General features: G+C 52.3%; 1 protein-coding gene across 3 annotated transcripts in view; it reads left to right on the forward strand.

The window, feature by feature from the left end:
* The window catches only part of SLC36A4 (solute carrier family 36 member 4), a 94,162-nt gene that overhangs the window by 33,363 nt on the left and 43,276 nt on the right, over window positions 1-17,523 (forward strand). The window lies entirely within an intron of this gene.

The following is a 17,523-nucleotide window of genomic DNA, read 5'->3' on the forward strand; positions in this document are numbered from 1 at the left end:
GAACATACATAAAATGTTTGCTGCTACACGTTGTTGGGGCCTGCTTATTTAAATAAGTACATGTTTGGTTGTTTATTTCTCTGGAGGCTAGTAAACCCAGTTTTGCTTCAATGATTCCGTGTTTTGACTTTCACAAATGAATGAATCTAACCTTGTATTTATATTTTGATCTCACTTTCTTTAGTAGGTGTGACCAATTATTTGACAACCATCTCTTTTGCCAATAATACTCTAAAGCTGACACTTGAACATAATTTTCTTAAAATGAAAGGTTTTAAGTAGTAGTCACACGTTGCTGTTTAATGTCAGCATTTCTCTATGCAGTACATGCTGCTCATGGAGAAATACTTTTTCTGCTTTTTTGGTCTCAGGATTAAGCCTAAGGTGTCCTGCTCTGTACCCATAAAATAGTACTCACAAACATGGATGCGTAGTTGCAGTGCTCAAGGAAGGCCGCTTATTTTAGGTGCTAATGCTCCAAAGTAGCTTTGCATTTCTGCCGTCACTGCCTGTTACTCATATTGTTTTTCTTGCTTGTTCACTACTCTTCCCATCCCTCCTACTGTGTCCCAGCCTTTCTCACAGCTAGTCTAGATGTCATAAATACTAGCAGGAATCTGTAGTGCACATTGAACAGTGAGCATGGTCACAACTAGTAATCGGTATTCCTGAACCGAGGAGGAGGTTTAGGTTTGCCTTACAGCTTTCATCTAAAGTGCTAAATAAGATAGGAATCCTAGTTGTCAATTCAGTCTTTTTTTATGTGTTTTTTTTGTGGTTTCTACCAACTGCACGCATGCACTATCTATAATACTTTTTCACCAACAATTGTGTAAGCTCCCATGCTTACGCTCATTTTCTGTTTGTCATTTTTCAGCGAAGCACTTGTTTTGAACCGAATTGATTTAAATAGTGCTTCGCTTTAACTGAGTGCAGAACATGGTTCCTAACAGGATTCAGAAAGTGTTTCTCTAACAGAAAGAAAAAAACCCAAATCTTTTAAGTTTTAAAAATGAAATGGTTTTGGTATCAGTGACAAAATCTGCTGTAATGTCTGGACCATTCAGGGGTCATACACTGATTAAAGGGACTCAGCTTGCTTGAAACTAATTGTCTGAAAAGGGAAACTTCAGCTGTGTTGCTAATGATGCGTTAGCTTTCTGAGGGAAGAGCTGAAAAGTCAGATATTACTATTTTGTGGGGCTTTTGTCTTACTCAAAAACTAGGTCATTGTTGTATCATTGTAGTGTATTGGAAACTTTGCTGAGGAAAAGCATATCTGGAATGTTTTGTTGTTTGTTTTTCTGGGGGCATGTTTGGTCTGTTAGGCTTATTTTACGTAAGGACTTGACAAATGAGGACTTGCAGGAGGATGATCACAAGGTCAGTGTTGGCTCACTGAGCCATTCCCAAGGAAGCAATTTCCAGGAGAATCCAGTTCAGTTTCAGGAGGATCCAAAATTAGAATCAGTTTATTCCAGGATAAATCCAGTTCTCTTGTATCACGGTTTCATGGCATGATCACGAAACTGCCACGAGTCACCATGAGACTGCCAGCTCTTGCTTCCTCTTCCCTAGCTCCCAGTGCTGCTGCTCTTCCTCTAGGTTAGCAGCATTCACAGTATCACAGTATGCTAGAGATTGGAAGGGACCTCAAAAGATCATCTAGTCCAATCCCCTGCCAGAGCAGGAACACCTAGATAAGGTTACACAGGAATGTGTCCAGGCGGGTTTTGAATGTCTCCAGGGAAGGAGACTCCTGGGCAGCCTGTTCCAGTGTTCTGTCACCCTCACCGAGAAGAAGTTTCTTCTCAAGTTTAAGTGGAACCTCTTGTGTTCCAGTTTGTACCCATTACCCCTTGTCCTATCATTGTTTGCCACTGAGTAGAGCCTGGCTCCATCCTCGTGACACTCCCCCTTTATATATTTATAGACACGAATAAGGTCACCCCTCAGTCTCCTCTTCTCCAAACTATAGAGACCCAGCTCCCTCAGTCTTTCCTCATAAGGGAGATGCTCCACTCCCTTAATCATCTTAGCGCATGCCCTGCGCTGGACTCTCTCCAGCAGCTCCCTGTCCTTCTTGAACTGAGGGGCCCAGAACTGGACACAATATTCCAGATGGGGTCTCACCAGGGCAGAGTAGAGGGGAAGGAGGACCTCTCTCGACCTACTAACCACCCCCCTTCTAATACACCCCAGGATGCCATTGGCCTTCTTGGCCACAAGGGCACAGTGTTGGCTCATGGTCATCCTGTGTCCACTAGAACCCCCAGGTCCCTCTCCCCTACACTGCTCTCTAACAGGTCGTTCCCCAACCTATACTGGAACCTGGGTTGTTCCTGCCCAGATGCAGGACTCTACACTTTCCCTTGTTATAGTTCATCAAGTTATTCCCTGCCCAACTCTCCAGCCTGTCCAGGTCTCGCTGGATGGCAGCACAGCCTTCTGGCGTGTCAGCCACTCCTCCCAGCTCAGTGTCATCAGCAAACTTGCTGACAGTACACTCAATTCCCTCATCTAAATCATGGATGAATATATTAAATAATACTGGTCCCAGTAGTGACCCTTGAGGCACTCCACTAGTTACAGGCCTCCAACTAGACTCAGCCCCATAGACTACAACTCTCTGGCTTCTCTCCTTCAGCCAGTTCACAGTCCACCTCACTAACTGATCATCCAGAGCACACTTCCTCAATTTAGCCGTGAGGATGCTGTGGGAGACTGTGTCAAATGCTTTGCTGAAGTCAAGGTAGACCACATCCACCGCTCTGCCATCATCCATCCACCGTGTTATTTCCTCATAAAAGGCTATGAGATTGGTCAAACATGATTTCCCCCTGGTGAAGCCATGTTGACTGCCCCTCATAACCCTCTTATCCTTGATATGCCTTAAGATGGCACCAAGGATAAGGTGTTCCATCACTTTCCCAGGGATGGAGGTGAGGCTGACTGGTCTACAGTTACCCGGGTCCTCCTTCTTGCCCTTTTTGAAGACTGGAGTAACATTTGCTTTCCTCCAGTCCTCGGGCACCTCTCCCGTTTCCCAAGACTCGGTAAAGATGATGGAGAGCATCAGCTGGGGCAGGGGCTGTCTCGGGCCATCCCCCTCTGCCTGCGAGGGCAGGGGGTCCATCCCCTTTTGGGGGGTATCTCCCTGGAACCGTTCCAACTGGCACGCCAGGGAGTTACTCCACCAGCTGATCTCCCTTTCACACTCCCTGATGGTCCTCAGCGTCTCAACCTCCTCCTTAAGTTTTGCCACCAGGCTAAGCAGATCTTCTACCTGCTCACACCTCCCGCAGGTGGAATGCTGTCCTCCCTCCCCTGGCAGCAGCAGGTTCTGGCACTCCCTGCATCCAGAGACCTGAAGAGGCAGGGTTTGGGACGGGGTCTCTGTCTGAGTTGCTGCAGTCTTCTTACTGCAAGCTCTCTTTCTGGAGGCGACCATATTGGTCAGCAGTGTGGGACAGCAGCAACAGGGTCAGCAACACGACCTGCTTGTTCCTCCCTGCGCCCGGTGGGCAGCGCCGCTGCCCTCTCCGAGGCTCTTTCAAGGCAAGGGGCAGGGGGGTGGTCGCCGTCACCGTGGGAACGCCCCCTGGGCTGCTGGGGCTTCGGGGATCGGGAGATGTCGGGAATCGCGATATGTCGGGAATCGCGATGCCTCTTCGCTATCCCCTCTGATTTTCCGAAGCTCTGTTGACCCTCGCGGTCGCTGAAGCGTGCCGGCTGCGGCTGTAGCTGGGCTAGCTCCAGCCGTGCTTGCGCTCACCCTTTCAGGCAGGCTTTGTAGCCAGAAGCTCGGGGGAGGCTTTGAATAGTGAGAGGGAAAAGGATTCTAGAAGCCATCAATGCTTCCCCTGGGAAAGGCCTCCTAAAACCGGGTGAGGCCACGCTTTGTAGCTCTAAAAACAGGCAGCATCAGGCCAGCATTTAGCAGCAGCTTAGATACAATAAATGCACACGAAGGAGAAAGACCACAGAAGCTTTCTCCTCTCTATGTCCCAGCACACCTTAACCGAGGTTATCCACCAGCTGCACTGAAAAGAAAGCGTCTCCTGAGCCCAGCTCACCCCATCAACACCTGCCCCTGCCCAGGCAGCAGCAGGGAGCCCGGAGCACACCAAGAACGGCAGTCCCTGATGAAGCCTCACATGGGGCCTCGCTCACCCCCGCTTGTGGTCCGGGAGCTCTGTTTAAGCTCAGGGCCAGGCTCCACCTTGCCTCTTGGCGGCGGTGCTTCCTGGGGGAGTTCCTCTCTTGTGGTATCTCAAGGCTGACGCTGCTGGGAGTTTGTTTTAGAGCCCTGATTGACTTCTGCTGCCCTTCTAAAGCACAGTGAAGCTTATGTCCATGGCTCCGAAATCTGGTAGCTGGTTTGTGGGCAGCCATCTTTGCATGCAGAGGAGGTGATTGCAGCTGCCAAGTGTAGCAGCCAGCCCTAGGAGGGTGCATGCTTCCTATTTATGTCTTGTTTACGCTAAGGGTAGAAAGCCCAAGAGAAGCTGCATTGTAAGGAGTGTTTTTCTCAGTAGGAGGTATAACACTTGGTGCTCTTTCAGTGGTTGCTGTGCTGCTGCTCTCCTGTTTAATGAGCCCTGTGATATGGTGGGGTCTGTACTTTATGATTGTGCCACATGGCTAGGATAGGATCATAGAATGGTTTGTGTTGGAAGGACCTTAAAGCTCATCCAGTTCCAGCCCCTGCCATGGGCAGGGACACCTTCCACTAGAGCAGCTTGCTCCAAGCCCCTGTGTCCAACCTGGCCTTGCACACTGCCAGGGATGGGGCAGCCACAGCTTCTCTGGGCACCCTGTGCCAGCGCCTCAGCACCCTCACAACAAAGAACTTCTTCTTTGTATTTAACCTGAATCTCCCCTGTTCCAGTTCAAACCCATCACCCCTTGTCCTATCCCTGCAGGCCCTGATGAAGAGTCCCTTTCCTACATCCTTGTAGCCCCCTTCAGACACTGGAAGCTGCTCTGAGGTCTCCACACAGCCTTCTCTTCTCCAGGTTGAACAGCCCCAATGTTCTCAGCCTGCCTCCATATGGAGGAGCTCCAGCCCCTGCTCATACTTGTGGCTTCCTCTGGACTTGCTGCTTCCTCAGCCCCTCATCCCGCCTCCCTGGATGGGATGTGGAGGAGAATCAAAGGAATGTAAACCCCACGGGTTGAGATCAGAACAGTTTAATAACAAAAGTACAACAGGTTATATTTATGTAGAATATAAAACTAAAAAGAGAAAGAGGAAAACCCCAAGAAACACAAGTGCTGCACAATACAATTGCTCACCTCCCACTGATCGATATCCTGCACGACCTGAGCAGCTATCTGTCCCTCTGATGTAACCCCCCCTTAGTTTTTATACCAGGCATGATGTGCTCTGGTATGGAATACACCCTTGGATAGTTTGGGTCAGGTGTCCTGTCTGCTCCCTTAAGGATCTGTGTGCCCTTCTCATGGCAGAGCATGAGAGACTGAAAACTCCTTGATCAGGGTGCATGGTACTGAGCATCAAGTGAAACATCAGTGTGTTATCTGCATTGTTCTCAGAGTGAAGCCAAAACACAGCACTGCACCAGCTACTGGGAAAAAAATGAACTCTGTTCAAGCCGAAACCATGACAGTTTTCACCCCTTATTCCATACCATTCATGACATGCCAGGTCTCACACTTTCCACCATCAGCTTTCCTGTCCTTTGATATATATATATGTATGTGTGTATGTATATGATACATATGCATACGTGTATGCACACACAGAGATATCATTCCCCTTGTCTGTGGACCATCACTACAAATGTTCGTTGAGTTCATTCAGTGCGACTTGGGGCTCCATCTGTCATGTGTCTCTCTGGGCAGGAAAGCTGGGTGGTGTGTGGTGCTGGCTTGTTGCATGTTGAAGCTTATTCTGAATCTATCTTCACTGCACTTGTCCAATTTTATCGAGTGCATGCTTCGTTAATGTGATGATTAAAAGGGTTCAGATCCTCCAAGCTGGAGCAGTGGAGATGGGAGCCACGAGGTGTCCGGCGCTGTATTGGGTGTATGGCCACCGTGGCAGCGATAGTTTCCAGTGTATACAGCATCACACAGTTCAATTCAGTGGCTGTTCTCACCCAAGAGTAAATCCCCTTGAGGCACACACCAGACTTGCCCATCCTCCCACATCACCCACCAAGTGCACCCATGTCCTTGAGCGAAAGCAGTCCCACGAGTGGGTTTGCCTTTGCCCGAGGCAGGACTAACCCAGACCGTCTTCCCCAGCAGATTCTTTGGTAGTCTGTGGTACAGTGGGGCCTCCCAGCACGTGTCACCTCCTCCTCTGGTGACATTCCACAGTCTTTGCCCTGTGCCCAGTCCATGAGGACTCCTAGGGTTCCTGGGTGACTGGAGCGTATTGGTGATTATGGGTGACTTATTTGAGCTCGTTGTCTCCATGTCCCTCCTGCCAGTTTATTCCCAAATACCGGCTTTCCTGTGCAGGTCCCTTGACCTTAGCCTGCTTTATGGCAAAACCGGCTTTCAGCAGGGTTTGGATTATTTTCCTTCCTCTCTCAAAAACTTCTCCCTCTGGTTTCCTCCTTTTCTTTGCTGGGATGCTGTCCTGCTGGGAGGACTCTTGCTCGCTGGTGGTGCTGGCTGTCACGGGGCGCTTGGCCGGCCTGCTGCCCACCCCTGCCAGTGTGAGCAACCCCATGGCATGAGACAAGTCCCAGGGGGAGTGGCAAATGGCTTAGAACCACCCTGGGCTGGCTGTGCAATGCCTCCTGCACCAGTCTGTCCATGCTGGGTGGTTGGTGCTGGGGGTTAGCCGATGAAATCGCTTGAGGACTGGGCACTGGCAATCCCTTCAGAACCACCCTGGGCTGGCTGTTCAGTGTGTCCTGCACCAGTCTGTGTGTGATGGGTGCATGGTGTGGGAGAGCAGCTGGGTCCAGGACACTCCGCAGTGCCATGTGGTTCAGAAGCACCCTGGGCTGCCAGTGGGGGCTCAGCAGTGGATTTTCCATAGGATCTGTCATGGGATCCTTGTGGGGACTCTCCGCAGCTCCATGGAAGGTGGTGTCAGCATCCTCTGTTTCTATAGTGCTGCTCTCCTCTGCCCTGTACACCAAGAGGAGGGGGAGCTTGTTGAGAGAGGTGGTTGGGATGGGAACTTTGGGGACATCAGGAACTGTGTCCTGGCCAGCCCCCAGCCCCCCCCCCCCCAATGGCTTTTTGGAGCAGCCGCCCTGTGCCACCTGCCTGCAGTTTTCAGGGAGCTCGTGCAGCATGTCAGCAGAACAGCTGGGTTCATCAGTGGTCATGGTGCTGTCCTCCTTGTTGGGGAGCTGCGCCAGCGCTGCCTGGTCCAGAGCACAGTCTCCATTCACCACACGCTCCAGGAAGTCAAAGAACTCATTGAAGAATTCAGTGATGGTGAGGCTGTTGGGGAAATGGAGACATTAGGCAGAGTACTCAGTGACCCTTCCCCCGCTCCCCCCCAATGGCTCTTTGTGCAGCCATCCTGCACTGTGTTCCTGGAGTTTTGGGGGGCTCAAGGAACATCTCAGCAGAACAGCTGGGTCCATCAGGGGTCACAGTGCTGTCCTCAATGTCAGGGAGCTGCGCCAGTGCTGCCTGGTCAGAGCACAGTCTCCATTTGCCACATGCTCCAAAAAGGCAAAGAACTCGATGAAGAAATCGGTGATGGTGAGGCTGTTGGGGAAATAGAGACATCAGGCAGAGTCCTCAGCGTCCCCTGCTCCCACCGCCACCACCCTCCACAACGTACTCAGAGCGTTCAGGGAACTGCTGGAGGAAGCCATCTGAGTCGGGCACATCAGCGATGGTGTCATCTTCATCTCCTGTGTCAAATGAGGTGATGTGATGGCTGGCGTTGGCGTCTTCTGCCTGATGCGGTTCTATTTGCACTGTTGCTTGTAGAAGCATAAATGCCGGTGGATTGGTGCCACAAGTGCAGTTTTGCCCAGACCAGCCCTCATCTTGGAGCCTGCCAAGAGTCTGTGCTGCAGCAGCTGAGCAGCACCAGTCCCGGGTGGCAAAGGCACTTTGCAGTCACCACTGAGATGGTTTCAGTTCCTTGCTGTGGGACTTGGGATTGTGCCTGCTCAGTCAGAGGGATGGAATCATCTTTGCTTGGGAGCAGAGCCGATGGGGAGATGGCGGCCTTAAAAAGAGCTTAGGATGATGATCTTAAAGGTCTTTTGCAACCTGGCTGATTCTATGATTCTGTGAGCAGAGTCTGTTTGAACATCTTGAGCTGTAACCGGCTGCCTTCATTGGGAAATCCTTCCTTCTCGTCACCTTCTCTTCCTATGCTTTTCCAAATTGATTTCATCTGCCATCTCCCATGGGATTTGCCACCTGCTCTGATTTTGCAGGGACTTGGCTGCCATGGAGCTCTCTTCCAGGTTTGTCAGGGCAATTTCTGGCTCTGTTAAGGTTTTGTCATGATGGTCACAGTGGCCCCAGCACCTTCACTCCTTGCCCCAGGGGGTGCAAACTCGGGATGGAGTTCAGGAAGCTGCCATGCGGTCGGTGCAGGGCGTCCTCATCTCCCCCCTTGCTGCTTCCTGCCCGCTGTGTGCTGCTGGCCACTGCTGTGCTGTGCCTGTGTGTCAGCCCCTGGCACAGCGTTTCCTAGCGGTTGCTCAGCTGACTCAGCTCCATCTTCCTCCTTTTCTTTGCTGGGATGCTGTCCTGCTGGGAGTACTCTTGCTCACTGGTGGTGCTGGCTGTCAGGGGGCGCTTGAACGGCCTGCTGCCCACCCCTGCCAGTGTGAGCAACCCCTGGCATGAGACGAGTCCCAGGGGGAGTGGCAAATGGCTTAGAACCACCCTGGGCTGGCTGTGCAATGCCTCCTGCACCAGTCTGTCCATGCTGAGTGGTTGGTGCTGGGATTTAGCCGATGAAATGGCTTGAGGACTGGGCACTGGCAATCGCTTTAGAACCACCCTTGGCTGGCTGTTTAGTGCCTCCTGCATCAGTCTGTCCGTGATGAGTGGCTGGTGCTGGGGGGCTGCTGGGGAACACGCCAGAGGACTTGGTGCTGGCAATCCCTTTAGAACCACCCTTGACTGGCTGTTCAGTGTGTCCTGCACCAGTCTGTGTGTGGTGGGTGTATGGTGTGGGAGGGCAGCCGGGTCCAGGACACTCTGCAGTGGCACGCGGTTCAGAAGCACCCTGGGCTGCCAGTGGGGGCTCAGCAGTGGATTTTCCATAGGATCTGTCATGGGATCCTTCTGGGGATTCTCCGCAGCTCCATGGAAGGTGGTGTCAGCATCCTCTGTTTCTATAGTGCTGCTGTCCTCTGCTCTGTACAGCAAGAGGAGGGGGAGCTTCTTGAGGGAGGTGGTTGGAATGGGAACTTTGGGGACATCAGGAACTGTGTCCTGGCCAGCCCCCAGCCCCAACACCACCAATGGCTCTTTGGAGCAGCCACCCTGTGCCACCTGCCTGCAGTTTTCAGGGAGCTTGTGGGGCATCTCAACAGAACAGCTGGGTTCATCAGTGGTGACGGTGTTGTCCTCCTTGCTGCGGAGCTGCGCCAGCGGTGCCTGGTCCAGAAAGCAGTCTCCGTTCACCACACGCTCCAGGAAGTCAAAGAACTCATTGAAGAATTCAGGGATGGTGAGGCTGTTGGGGAAATGGAGGGATCAGGCACAGTGTCCTCTATGTCCCCTGGCCCCTGCACCACCACGCCACCACCCTCCACAATGTACTCGGAGAGCTCAGGGAACTGCCTGAGGAAGCCTTCCCAGTCGGGCACATCGGGGCTGGTGCCATGTCCGTCCATGGTGTCAAAGGATGCCTGGAGCCGATGGGTGAAGCTGGTGTCCGCTGCCTGCTCGGGAAGGGCGTCAGCGAGGGCGGCTGGTCCCTGCTGGGACACCTGCATGGGCTGTGCCATTGCTGCTGGGGTGGTCACTGGTGCTGCAAAGGCAAGCAAAGGGGAGGCAGGCGCGGGGCGATGCAAGCTTTGCTCAGCTTGGCTGCCTGCGCTCAGGCTCCTCAGCCCCCCAGGCCTCACCTCTGGGCTTCGTGGTTGCCAGCAGAGCCGGGGCAGTCTGGTGGGGCCTGGCGGAGCCGATGGTGTCCCCATGGCTGCCCGGTCCTTGGTGGCGGCCGCCTCCTGCCCATGGGCGCAGGGGAGCTGTGCCGCGGGTGGCAGCGGCAGCGCAGAGGAGAGCTGCAGGCGCTGCCCCGGGGACCCCAGGCACCCCCTGCGCCATGTGGTGGGGACCAGGCCGGTCCCGGGCAGGGCCCAAGGACAGCGGCGGCCTCGGGAGAAGGGGCAGCACGCGAGTCGCGATCGGTCGCTGCATGGCCAGAGCATCCGAGCTCAGACCAGACACTTCCATTGCCGTTGGCAGGCGGAGGGGAAACCTCTCTGTCGGGAGAAGCAGAGAGAGGTGCTGGGGTGAGAAATGGCAGGCAGAGCGGGCTGGGGGTTACCTGTGGGGCAGGAGCACCGGGAGGAGCGGGAGCTGCGGCCGTACCTGCCCTGAGCGAGGGTCAGGGTCAGTTGGGCGTGGGCCAACGGCCCCTCTCCACCAGGCCCCACCCGGCGCTCCGCCAGTCCCGGCTGCTCCACCAGTCCCTCGCGCCCAGCGGACCCCGGCCGCTTCCCCTCGCCGTGGTTTCCTCCCCTGCTGCCGATTCCCTGCCCTAGATCTCGGTTTCCCGGCCCGCAGCGGTTTCCCGTCCCAGTGATGTTCCTTAGGGCCATGTGTCCTTCCCGGTCTTGCTGTGGTGGCGGTGGGAAAGGGGCTTGTGGCACTTTTGGGTTGTTCTTGTCCTTGCCCCTCTCTGCTGTGGGCCCCCTGCATGGCGTCTGTGCTGGCTCTTGTCACCCTGTCACTGGCGTTTGGGACCCTGGCTGGTGGGACCCATAGGGCACGTTATGGAGCTTCCCTGCCCGCTAAGTGTCAGGTCAACCACTCTTGAAAGTAGTAACGTGTATAATATACATGTGTGTGTGTATATATCTATACGTATATATATGCGTACATATATATCTACATGTACATCTTTGTATGTGTAGCTATATCTGTATATCTACCTGTGTGTGTACTTATATATTTATAACTATATGCACCCATTGTAATGTGATAACCTAGAGGATTTTTACTGGAAGCTTCAGCCTTTCCTTACAAGTTAGGAGTTTTCTTTGTGGCATGCGATGTTGTGCTGTGCTGTGCTGGGCTGAGCTGTGCTGTGCTGTGCTGAGCTGTGCTGTGCTGTGCTGAGCTGAGCTGAGCTGTGCTGAGCTGTGCTGTGCTGAGCTAGGCTGGGCTGTGCTGAGCTGAGCTGTGCTGTGCTGAGCTGAGCTGAGCTGTGCTGAGCTGAGCTGTGCTGTGCTGAGCTGAGCTGTGCTGAGCTGTGCTGGGCTGAGCTGTGCTGTGCTGGGCTGAGCTATGCTGTGCTGGGCTGAGCTGTGCTGAGCTGAGCTGAGCTGTGCTGGGCTGGGCTGAGCTCTGCTGAGCTGTGCTGAGCTGAGCTGTGCTGTGCTGGGCTGAGCTGAGCTGTGCTGAGCTGAGCTGTGCTGGGCTGTGCTGAGCTGAGCTGTGCTGGGCTGTGCTGAGCTGAGCTGAGCTGAGCTGTGCTGAGCTGTGCTGTGCTGAGCTGAGCTGTGCTGGGCTGAGCTGTGCTGAGCTGTGCTGTGCTGTGCTGAGCTGAGCTGTGCTGTGCTGAGCTATGCTGTGCTGAGCTGAGCTGTGCTGAGCTGAGCTGTGCTGAGCTGTGCTGAGCTGAGCTGAGCTGTGCTGGGCTGAGCTGAGCTGAGCTGTGCTGGGCTGAGCTGAGCTGTGCTGTGCTGTGCTGAGCTGAGCTGTGCTGAGCTGAGCTGAGCTGTGCTGAGCTGAGCTGTGCTGAGCTGAGCTGAGCTGTGCTGGGCTGAGCTGAGCTGTGCTGGGCTGAGCTGTGCTGTGCTGAGCTGAGCTGTGCTGTGCTGGGCTGAGCTGTGCTGAGCTGAGCTGTGCTGTGCTGAGCTGAGCTGTGCTGTGCTGAGCTGTGCTGGGCTGAGCTGTGCTGAGCTGAGCTGTGCTGGGCTGAGCTGTGCTGTGCTGAGCTGAGCTGTGCTGAGCTGAGCTGAGCTGTGCTGGGCTGAGCTGTGCTGTGCTGAGCTGTGCTGAGCTGAGCTGAGCTGTGCTGTGCTGAGCTGTGCTGAGCTAGACTGGGCTGTGCTGAGCTGAGCTGAGCTGAGCTGTGCTGAGCTGAGCTGAGCTGTGCTGAGCTAGACTGGGCTGTGCTGTGCCATTCCCTGCACTGGCCATGAGCTGAATGATGAGACTGTCGTTTGCCTGAAATCTCAGGTGTTTTTTCAGGTCCAGAAACATTTTCAAGACACACAAAGGTAACAACTGCAAACAGGATTTCATTTAGTTTCACACTAGGAAAAAATCCTTCCCTGTGAGGGTGCTGAGGGTGCCCAGAGGTGCTGTGGCTGCCCCATCCCTGGCTTGGAACAGCCTGCTCTAGTGGAAGTGTCCTTGCCTGTGACAGGGGTTGGAGCTGGATGAGCTTTAAGCTCCCTTTCAACACAAACCATTCTATGATCCTAGCCCATCTGGATCCCTTTTGGATCTTTCTTATGAAAGCGGTTGTTTTTTTTTTTGTTTGTTTGTTTTTTTTGTTTGTTTGTTTGTTTTTTTTTTTTTGTTTGTTTGTTTTTTTTTCCCCTCTCTGGGGCATGACATGCCTCTGCTTTGCAGAAAAGCAATTGAAAGAGCAGAAGCTGGGACAGGAGTGTGTGAGAGCAGTGGTTCAGTATTATGGGCAAAGAGAAGTTGTATTTTGATCTGCTCAGGAATTTTTATATCAGCCTTGTGCCTTGTTTACTAACGTGAGGATGGCAGCGACTGAGGGCAGGAGAGCTGCTCCAGGCAGGCTTGTGGTAGCCTGGTGGCTTCGTCAGCAAGGCTTTTCCTGAAGTCTTTTTTTCAGTTCTGACTGGCCATCTTGCTTCCTGAAGCTTCAGACCCATCCCAAGTCTATGTTGCCACAGCTATGGTTGGAAGAACAGCCGGTGCTCTTGCAAGGGGTTGCTGCAGTAGTTGAGGGAATGTGAAGTTGCCTCGTTCAGGGCTGTTCTGGCAGGAGTACAAGGGGGAAAATGACACTTCGTGTCCTGGAGTTTTCCCGGGGGTATTTTCAAACCCCCACATGTTAAGGTTGAACATTTCCACACGGAAATCCATTTGCAAATAACGGGGTGCTCCTGAAATCAAAGCACTTTGTGTTATTTGTTGCCTTCTCGCACTTTACCCTCCTGAGCCCGGGCTGTGCTTTCCTCCCTGTGCCACCTGCAGCAGGCTCCCTGCACCATGGTCAGAGGGCTGCTGGGTGGGTTTGTGTGCTGCAGCCTTGGGCCAGCCCAGCCTGCAGGAAGGGCTGCGCGTGCTCCTGTGTGCCTGTTGTGTTCATGTCCTCTGGTTGCTCCCACCTTCCTGTGTGAAGCTGTTTGCTGGTCAGGCTTAATGAAGACACTTTCTGGCGTCTTGTGGGAAGGGAGGAGGGCTGGCAGTGAGCACTGGGGTAGCAGGTTGCTGTGAGGAAGAGGAGTGGGGCTGGCCACATGTGGGGAAGGCGGCTACGTGTGAATATCAAGCCAACAACTTTAAATGAGTTTCAAATGCAGTACGAGGACCTCTTTGACCGAGTGAGGGAGCCTTTCACCACTCCATCCCTATGCCCTACATTTACCATTTGCTCCTCATCTTCCAAGGCTGTTTTATGTACTGCTTAACGACCACTTCTAATTAGTGGAGTGGAGCTCAGGCTTCAAAATCCAGAGGGGAGCTGGTGCAGAGAACCAGCCCTCAAAGTTCAAGAGGATTTAGTTCAGCCAAAAGCCAATGGCCCACTTACAAAATCCCTCCAAATTCAAGCTTTGAACAGCCTCTGTGTCCAAAAGTGCCTTCCAAGTATGAGGAAGGCTCCATCTTTAGGAACTGGAGTAGTGCCTCCTCTCCTTCTGCTCTGTAGCAGTTGTGTCCTGCAGTTCTGTCGGAGCAGTGCTAGGAATGCTGCTGTCCTGTGCCTGCTCCTCTTTGATCTATGCTCTCAGCTTCCATCTTCCAAGCTCAGCAACTTTGTGTCAGGTCAGTATTGAAGTAGAGAATTGGTATTTCTGTAGAGGAATGTCTCTTCAGAAACAAAACTTACACAGACATCGCTTATTCTTGAGAGCTTGAACAAAATGTTATGGCTTTTTAAGCTTTAGGTGTTGTAAAGCCCTCAGAGCATGCAGCATCAGTAAAATGAAACCAGCTTTTAAATAGTGGATGATGTGAAAAAGAATCATAGTGAATAAGAAAGAAATACTTACTATAAGGTAGATTCCCAGTTTGCCTATAGCCTAAACCCTAGACTGTCTGTCTCAGCTATGTTGCTCTGCTCTGCCCACTGGCACCCTTTGTGCAGTGTGGGAGCTGTTCTGGTGATGATGGTGACAGAGGAGGGTATGAGGTAAGTTGTCTTCATGCTGTCTGCATGAGGATGGCAAATATAACCCCTGTAATGAGCTGGCCAGTGCACAAGAGCACAGCTTCCACCTTCAGATGGAACTGGAGTTGCTTGGCTCTGAGCAGGAGCTCTAATTACTGCTCATTAATGGAAAACCTCTTTCAGTTTAATTGCTGAGAGCTTGTGCTTCTGAAATAGAGGGTCTGAGCTCTAATCCTGCCTCTGCTATAAAGCTCCAAGCAAGTCCTACAGTTTAGGTAGACATTTTTGTCTCCCAGCTGATAACAGCAGGTTTTGAAATTGAAGCTTTTCCATGTTGGCCTGCTTGAATTCCCCACCGTGTGAATGCCAGTAACAAATCCTTTCAGTCTTTGCCTCTAGGCCACTTTCCCCAAACAAAGCATGAGCCAGGCTTGATTGTCCTCTGAGTTTGAGGTGTGGAAGCACTTGGGGACCTGATGGGTTGATAAGCCGGTTATTAAATGTTGGAGAAAGCCCATGAGTGTGAGCTCTTGGGATGTTTTGGGAAGCTTAAGCTTGCAGCTGACTCCCTGTGCAGGCAGCTCAGCCTTCCCTGGGTGGGAGACAGCACAAAATGCTCCTGGCTGAGAAGAAAATCTGTGCAGAACAGGCTCCAGGAGATGAAATAACGGAACTTTAATGCAAGGGCTGGTTCATGCAGAGGATGGACAAAGCAGGAGGGTGAGCCTTGGCTTCTGCCTTGCTGAGCTCCACAGGGCTGGGCTTGCAGTGGTTGTGAATCACTGCAGATTCAGAGCCTCTGCATCACTAGATGCAAACCACCAGAGGCTGTTTGTATCACTAGATGCAAAGAGCATCTACTGAAGAAGGCGAGGATGGGAGGATGGGCAAAACCACTGTGAAATCCTTTCTGCTGGTTCCCTCTTCAGAGAGCTCTAAATGTGCAGACAGAGGTGTTTGCTCTCCTGTCTGTGTCTCATACTGGCTGTGGGACCACCGTGCACACTGCTTTTCCCACCACCAGGATCTCACTCCATCTGGAGAAGTAAACTGGCCTGGATGTTGGCTCAACAGGATACCTGAAAGCTTAATGGATGCCTGACCACATTTGCAATGTGCTGCTATAAATTGAGCATATTAATAACTCTTTGAGGCTTGTATCTAAAGGAATTGGAAACACTGAGGTCCTGTGGTTGTAAGCTGGGAGTTAAATTCTAGTTTGGGGTATGTGTGTGGGAGATGTGGCCAAACATCTGGATCTCCTGCCTTTGGGTGCAGACTGCTGCTCACCAAACAGAATTCCCAGCATGTGGCTGAGGGTGATGCGCTGCTGAGCCGTGTAGGTATGAGGCATTAGCTGCTGTGTTGTAGAGCTGATTTGATACGCTTTATCTCAAGTGTTTGTAGCAGAGAGCAGCTGTTTGCTGCTCCTACGTTTTCACACTCAGTGCTGGCTAAGAAGGGTGATTTTGTTATTAAAAAGGTAACAGAAGATGTTTCTATGGGGAGGGGAGTCGGTGTCGATGTCCATCCGGAGAAACAGTGCCATTGAAATAGCCTCTGAGAATGATTTTCTGGAAGGTGGAAAGCTCCATGCCCCATGGTAGGACACGTCATGGTCACCCAGGCTTGGTTTCCTCTTGTTTTCACTATATCCCAGCAAATCATCTGCAGCAGCAGAAGGTAGGCTCCTAAGACTGAAGTCATGGGTTCTGTTTTTTTACATAAACCTTGCAGAAATGAAGTCAAATGTGATTAAAAACCTGGTTTAACATTTGGTTTCTCTGAGGGGTGGTAATTCCGCCCTCCAGCATGCTCCGCAGGGAATCTCAGGAGGAAGGATGAGTCCTGAGTTTGAGCCTGGCGCAGCCTCTGGGCAGGAGCCCTGCCCGCATCTGCCGGGTCTGGTTCCCATGTTCCTTGACGTACACAGCCCTGTTGTGGGAGATGTTCTAAACGTGAGGGAAATCACTCAAGCAGTCGATGGCCCACTTCAATCATGACCTCAAACAACAGAACCACAAATATAAACACTTCTTGAGATGATGAAAACTTTCTCAGCTCTGGACTTCCATTATATACCCTTGAGATGTATGCTTTTGGGTCCACTGTAGGATCTGACTGACAAAAGAGACGTTTCCTGAAACATCTTTCTGGCTTTACCTGGGCAGACTTTTCAGCTTGAGGAAGGTGGTTGCAGCTGAGGAGTTGGAGGCTTTGCCAACTGTTGGGACCATATGATATGGAGGCTTGGATGGGCTCTTCCCCCACTGGTCGTGTCCTGAGCTGAGCAGGCAGCACCTGAAGGTCTTCCGTGAAAGACAGAATTGGAATAGGGTACTTTAGAGGTGGGCTAAATAGTTGCTGCACTTCTGATCTGAGCCTTCTCTGTGTATTGAATCATAAAATTCCGCCTTGGCCTGTCCCTACAGGCCCTTGTCCAAAGCCCCTCTCCAGCTTTCCTGCAGCCCCTTTAGGCACTGGAGCTGCTCTAAGGTCTCCCCTTCAGGAGCCTTCTCTTCTCCAGGCTGACCCAGCCCAGCTCTCTCAGCCCAGCTCCAGAGCAGAGCTGCTCCAGCCCTTGCAGCATCTCCGTGGCCTCCTCTGGCCTCGCTCCAACAGCTCCATGTCTCTCTTGTGTTGCTGCCCCAGAGCTGGACACAGACTTCATCCAGGTTTTTATTTGTATTTCACATCCCCGTGCCAGATACCTTTGGTGCTTTGGGTAGTGCTGTAGCATTCCATTTTGGGCACCACCAGCAACACGTTAGCAAGGCAAAAAGCCTTCCTTTTGCTCCCATCCTGCTGATAGGGATGTGGCAGGGAAACTGGACCCTGCAAATACTAAGCTGCTATTTAAAGGATGCTGTTTTTTCCCCAGACACCCAACAGAACATCCTAACAACACTACAAGTATAAAACCCAGCCAGGACAGCCCAAAGGCTGATCTGAGAGCACAGCTGTAGGTGCTGCTCCATTCATCCTCCATCAAGACCCACTGAGGATGTTCAGCCATGGGTCCACGCTGGGGAGGAGGAAGGGCAGCAGCACCATGGCTCAGT

This window comes from Pezoporus flaviventris, unplaced genomic scaffold, assembly GCF_033815535.1.
Source record: "Pezoporus flaviventris isolate CSIRO_AGI_PZ_B2104156 unplaced genomic scaffold, CSIRO_AGI_Pfla_v1 ptg000025l, whole genome shotgun sequence".
In the NCBI taxonomy this organism is placed as follows: domain Eukaryota; kingdom Metazoa; phylum Chordata; class Aves; order Psittaciformes; family Psittacidae; genus Pezoporus; species Pezoporus flaviventris.